This window comes from Hyperolius riggenbachi, chromosome 6, assembly GCF_040937935.1.
Source record: "Hyperolius riggenbachi isolate aHypRig1 chromosome 6, aHypRig1.pri, whole genome shotgun sequence".
Lineage (NCBI taxonomy): Eukaryota > Metazoa > Chordata > Amphibia > Anura > Hyperoliidae > Hyperolius > Hyperolius riggenbachi.
The window spans coordinates 356,035,306-356,041,728 of record NC_090651.1 but is presented as its reverse complement, the minus strand read 5'-3'; the positions used below and the strand labels follow the sequence as shown (position 1 = coordinate 356,041,728).

The 6,423-nt window shown below is 48.1% G+C and overlaps 1 long non-coding RNA gene across 1 annotated transcript in view; it reads left to right on the top strand.

Moving 5' to 3' along the window:
• Positions 1 to 656: 656 nt before the first annotated feature.
• LOC137521872 (uncharacterized) overlaps positions 657 to 6,423 on the top strand; it is a 41,081-nt gene continuing 35,314 nt past the window's right edge. The window contains exon 1 of the long non-coding RNA XR_011022226.1: positions 657 to 749. This is a non-coding gene — a long non-coding RNA (uncharacterized lncRNA). The remainder of the gene's footprint in view (positions 750 to 6,423) is intronic.

Below are 6,423 nucleotides of genomic sequence, written 5' to 3'. Positions count from 1 at the left end.
TTTAGCTCAAACACTCACGATTGCTAGTGGAAAAGGGCCCTACTATTTTGCAGGCATACTTGCGCCTGCACGGTGTAGCCACACATGTACACAGACAGGTGCGTGGCCTGAAGACATGGAGGGTCCACTGACGGGTGCACACAGGACCAAAGAAGCCTGTGGATCATTGAGGCTCTTCCCTATATGGAAATATATATCTCATTTTACCATATATTTTTTTCACAGGTTTGCTTTTAACATCCAATAAGGGTGAATGAGAAATTGAAGCTTTCTGCACATTTATCCCCTCTGCCTCTCTACAGAGTACAGGGCCCTTACTATATAGCTCAATTATTAACGTGCTTGCCCTGCTCAGGCACTACAGATGCCAGCAGGCAGCATGTACAACAAGCTCTCACCTATTACCTAATAGCACAATACATCACCTCACATACTTCCCGCAAGGAGTTCTGGGAACGGTAGTCCCGCATCTCACCTCACAGGTAGCGCAGACAGGCAGCGGAAAGACAACTCCCACAATGCACTGAAGCGAGGAACGCTCACGTGTCAGGCAGTGGCCAATCACCAGCGGCTGCTGGGATTCCTCACAAGCTGGTAGTCGCAGGTAGGTCCCGCGCCCGGCTCCGCGTGGTGTCCATAGCAACGGGGGCGTGTCAGTCATTCATTCAGACAGTCACTCAGTCAGGCAGGAGCGCAGCTGCAATTCGGCAGCGGCAGCTATTTTGTGAAGGCGGGAAAATGATTGTGAGGTGAATATAAGTGAGGAGAATTATTGCTCTGAGGTTACTTTATAGAACCTATATATATTGATAATATGCCGTGGGTGGTAAATGTTGGGAGAGGCAGCCGGAGGGAGGGTCTGTGTGAGGCAACCTAATGACACTGTGTTGGGGGGGGGGGGGGGGGGGGGGGGGCTGGTAATGTGGTTGTCTTTTATTAACAAGTCTGGGTATTAGTATTGGAGACGTAAATATACTTCCAAACATTTTGAGATAAGAAAGGCATAGCTCCCAACTGTCCCTTTTTCGGAGGATCGCTCCCATGCCGCCGTCCTCCGCTTCCTATTCCCAACCATTAAATTGATATATTACTAATTTTAAAATGTTAGTATGAACACTTACGTTGACGTATACTTCCCTCCCCCGTAGTCTACTTCTCAATAATCTCTTTCTCCTCTCCTGTGTCCCATTCGTCCACTGTGATCAATAAAATTCGTCATTCTCCATTTTAAAAACGGCCATTGCCCCATAACAGCTTCCTGGTCAGCACACTGTTAAAGGGAACCAGAGACGCCAGGAAAAAGATTTTATACATACCTGGGGCTTCCTCCAGCCTCATACGCACGGATCGCTCCCACGCCGCCGTCCTCCGCTTCCTGTATCAGCCAGTTCCGGGTCTCGTAGTTTCGGCCAGTCGGCGTCAGCACGCGGCCAATTGTCCGCATCACAGGGGCTCCAAGCATACCATTACGCGTGCGGCTGCATACTGCGCAGCCGCACGCGTAAGGGTATGCTGGGAGCCCCTTGGATGCGGACAATTGGCCACATCCGCTGGAAGTGACGGGACCCGGTACCGGCGGATCCAGGAAGCGGAGGATGGCGGCGTGGTAGCGATCCAGGCTTATGGGGCAGGAAGAAGCCCCAGGTATGTATGAAATATTTTTTTCTTTTGCTGTGTCCGGCTTCTCTGGTTCCCTTTAAACTGTAATATCGCCCACTTGAGCCATAGGTAAACATGGATATTACCTTGCACATTCAGTTGTAACTGATAGCAGCTGATATATAACTGACAGCAACTGGTATATTTCAGTTCTGACAAAATCTTGTCAGAACTGGAAGGGATCACTGTAAGAAGAAAATGGTGAGCTTCTGAGAGGAACTGACAGTGAGGTTAGTATGTAATATTCATTTGCAGCTACGTCATGTGTTTATTTTAAATAATTTTACTCGCTTCAGGTTCCCTTTAAAGTGTACCTGAGACCAGAACATAAAAAAATTATACATACCTGGGGGCTTCCTCCAGCCCATTCAGGCTAATTGGTCCCTCGCCGTCTTCCCAGGCCGCCTGGATCCTCCGCTAGACGGCTCGATCATTCTGCCAGTTGGCGCAGACCAGCTGTGCACGCTCTTCCGTCGGCGCTCCTGCGGCTGGAACTGTTCTTACATAGTTACATAGTTATTTTGGTTGAAAAAAGACATATGTCCATCGAGTTCAACCAGTATAAAGTACAACACCAGCCTGCTCCCTCACATATCCCTGTTGATCCAGAGGAAGGCGAAAAAACCCTTACAAGGCATGGTCCAATTAGCCCCAAAAGGGAAAAATTCCTTCCCGACTCCAGATGGCAATCAGATAAAATCCCTGGATCAACATCATTAGGCATAACCTAGTAATTGTAGCCATGGATGTCTTTCAACGCAAGGAAAGCATCTAAGCCCCTTTTAAATGCAGGTATAGAGTTTGCCCTAACGACTTCCTGTGGCAATGCATTCCACATCTTAATCACTCTTACTGTAAAGAACCCTTTCCTAAATAAATGGCTAAAACGTTTTTCCTGCATGCGCAGATCATGTCCTCTAGTCCTTTGAGAAGGCCTAGGGACAAAAAGCTCATCCGCCAAGCTATTATATTGCCCTCTGATGTATTTATACATGTTAATTAGATCCCCTCTAAGGCGTCTTTTCTCTAGACTAAATAAACCCAGTTTATCTAACCTTTCTTGGTAAGTGAGACCTTCCATCCCACGTATCAATTTTGTTGCTCGTCTCTGCACCTGCTCTAAAAACTGCAATATCTTTCCTGTAATGTGGTGCCCAGAACTGAATTCCATATTCCAGATGTGGCCTTACTAGAGAGTTAAACAGGGGTAATATGCTAGCATCTCGAGTTTTTATTTCCCTTTTAATGCATCCCAAAATTTTGTTAGCTTTAGCTGCAGCGGCTTGGCATTGAGTACGATTATTTAACTTGTTGTTGATGAGTACTCCTAAGTCCTTCTCCAAGTTTGATGTCTCCAACTGTATCCCATTTATTTTGTATGGTGCTAGACCATTGGTACGACCAAAATGCATGACTTTACATTTTTCAACATTGAATTTCATCTGCCATGTATGTGCCCATATAGCCATCCTATCCATATCCTGTTGCAACATGTCACTATCTTCCTGAGAGTTGATGATTCTGCACAATTTTGTATCATCTGCAAAAATAGCAACATTGCTCACTACTGCATCTACTAGGTCATTAATAAATAAATTGAAGAGTACTGGACCCAGAACAGACCCTTGTGGGACCCCACTGCTAACAGTCTCCCATTTTGAGTACGACCCATTGACCACAACTCTCTGTTTTCTGTCCATTAGCCAGTTCCCTATCCATGCACACAGACTCTTCCCTAGTCCTTGCATCCTCAACTTTTCTGCGCCTGTGCAGTACTACTTCAGCATGCTCCCAGCAACGGCCCATGCGTGCACAGTATGTCCTGATTCGCTAAGTTATTGGGGCATCTAGCATAAGATCTAGAGAGCGGCGAGGGTCCGATTAGCCTGAGGCAGGGAACACACTTGACTGTTTTCATGCGCGTTTTCAGCACAGAAAACTGAGAACTCATGTTAATCAATGGGCTAGTTCACACTTACTGCGTTCACGCGCAGAAAAAAAACTGACATTCTGCATGATGACTCTGCACATTTTGTCAGTTTTCTCTATCAATTACATAAGCTGCTGTTAAAAAACGTGCGCGTTTTTCTTGCATGGAAACACACTTGGTCTGCAGAAAAACGCGAGCGGAAAACTGAAAGTCAAGTGTGTTCCCTGCCTGAAGGGAGCTGGAGGAAGCCCTGGTGTTTTAATTATTTTTCTTGAACTCAGGTTTCCTTTGAAGGAAACCTGTAAGAAAAAAGTGCCCCTGTGGGTTACTTACCTCAGGAGGAGGAAGAGACATCCTCCGTCCGCAGCAACCCTGATCCAGCATAGAGACCCCGGCGCAGCTGTCATCCAACTCCATGACCATTAGTGTTGTCCGGATCATGAACGATTCGGATCTTCGATCCGAATCTATTTTGTGAGTCGAATCATCCGAATCATCAAAATGAGTGATTCGGATCGCAAAGGGGGCAGGGCCAGGAGCGACACGCCCCCTCTCAGCGGGCAGCGGGGTCCTGGAAGCAGAGCAGAGATGGATCGCTCTGTTGAAGGGGAGGCAGCCTTGCACAGCCACAGGTAGATGAGAGAGAGGGGACATCGGTGCCACTGCCAGATATGTGTACAGCACACATACTGGCTATAATGTGCTGCTCATTATTGGCAGTCTGTTCCGCAATTGTGCACAGTGAACAAATTAGAAACTTTTGGCACAGCTCAGTAACGTTACAGGCAGCATGCTGGGCTAGGACAGGGCAGGCACTGTGATTGCAGGGCAATATGATCCTCCTGCACTGCTCTATACAGTTGCACTTCACTTCTGGGAATGCTTTGGGGAATGGGAGTTGGGAGTATACAGATGAACATGTAGGTGAAATATATGTAAAGCATATGATTGCAGCATGTGAGTATTGTGTGCAAACATTTCTGCTCTCTGCTTCCCTCCTCCCTTCTCTGTCCACTCCCTGCCCTCTGTGCATCTTCTCCCCTTCTCTGTGTGTCCACCCCCCTCTCCTTCTCCTGCCCTGCTAGTCATTTCACCCCCTAATGCTTCCCTTGTAAAATGATCCGAGATTCGGATCAAAGATCCGGTTCTTTTCAATGATCCGATTCGAATCATCCGGATCATTGAAAAGATCCGAACTTCGCATCTCTAATGACCATAACAATGCAGTGACGTGCCTCACGCAGGTGCACTAGCAGCTTACTGCTCGGGTTCTGGCGGAAATAGCCAAGCCCGACTGTGTCCGCTCTACTGTCGCTAGTGCGCCTAGGCGCATCACTGCATTGTTATGATTGAGGAGCCATCCAGGGTTTCTGTGCTGAATCAGGGCTCCTGCGGAGGGTGCAGGAAGCATCATTAGGATCCAGAGGTACCCCCCTCCCGAGGTAAGTACCCCCAGGGGCACCTTTGTTCCATACAGGTTTTCTTTAAAACGCCCCTGCCACACCTCTCATTTTGCATATCACAAGGAATTCAGAAGCAGTTTTAACATTCAAACCATACTGGTCCTCTCTATCATGATTAGTTTTCCTTTCTTTCGGCATTTGAAAATAAGAAACATATTAATCTATATGTCAGTATATGCATATCGTAGTCCCCACTCGTGCAGGCGCAATGTGGCTGCACTCACAAATGATGGTCACAATATCAAATACGATAAAGCCTTGTCGGATTTCTTTTGGAGATTCGCTTCCAGCAATGGTGAGCAGGGCTGGGAAGTCTGTACAAAAATCATCCGACTACGAGTTTATGAAACCTCCAACTCCAGGTACCCAAAATTGCTCCGACTCCTCGACTTTGTCCAGGTGATAGATTTTTAAGTCTTTGCTTTGTGGTTCACGATCATGTGTTGCTTTTGTTTTCTATGCAGGCTATTTGAAGCAGGAAGTGACCACAATCAAAGTCTAAGCCAGGGGTGTCAAACTCAAATACAAAGTTGGCTGAAATTAAACACTGGGCCCAAGTTGTGGGCCAACCTTAATGTCTAGTGGCCAACTCCCTCCCTTATTAAAGGGGAACTGAAGTAAGAGGTATACGGAGGCTGCTATATTTATTTCCTTTTAATCAATACCAGTTGCCTGGCAGCCCTGCTGGTCTATTTCTCTGCAGTAGTATCTAAATAACACCAGAAACAAGCATGCAGCTAGTCTTGTCAGATCTGACTTTAAAGTCTGAAACACCTGATCTGCTGCATGCTTGTTCAGGGGCTATGGCTAATAGTATTAGAGGCAGAGGATCAGCAGGGCTGTCAGGTAACTGGTATTGCTTAAAGAGACTCTGTAACAACAAAAACCTCCCCTGGGGGGTACTCACCTCGGGTGGGGGAAGCCTCCGGATCCTAATAAGGCTTCCCACGCCGTCCTCTGTCCCACGGGGGTCTCGCCGCAGCCCTCCGAACAGCCGGCGACTGTGCCGACTGTCAGTTCAATATTTACCTTTGCTGGCTCCAGCGGGGGCGCTGTGGCGACTTTCGGCGGAAGGACTGATGCTGATGGAAATACCCGATCTCCGTCGGGTCCGCTCTACTGCGCAGGCGCCGGAAACGTGCACCTGCGCAGTAGAGCAGACCCGACGGCGATCGGGTATTTCCGCCTACTTCGGCGCCGACAGCCATCAGAACGCCTGCGCAGGAGCCAGGAAGGTAAATATTGCGTCACGGCTGTACGGAGGGCTACAGCGAGACCCCCGAGGGACGCAGGACAGCGTGGGAAGCCTCATTAGGATCCTGAGGCTTCCCCCACCCGAGGTGAGTACCCCCCAGGGGCCGTTTTGTCGTT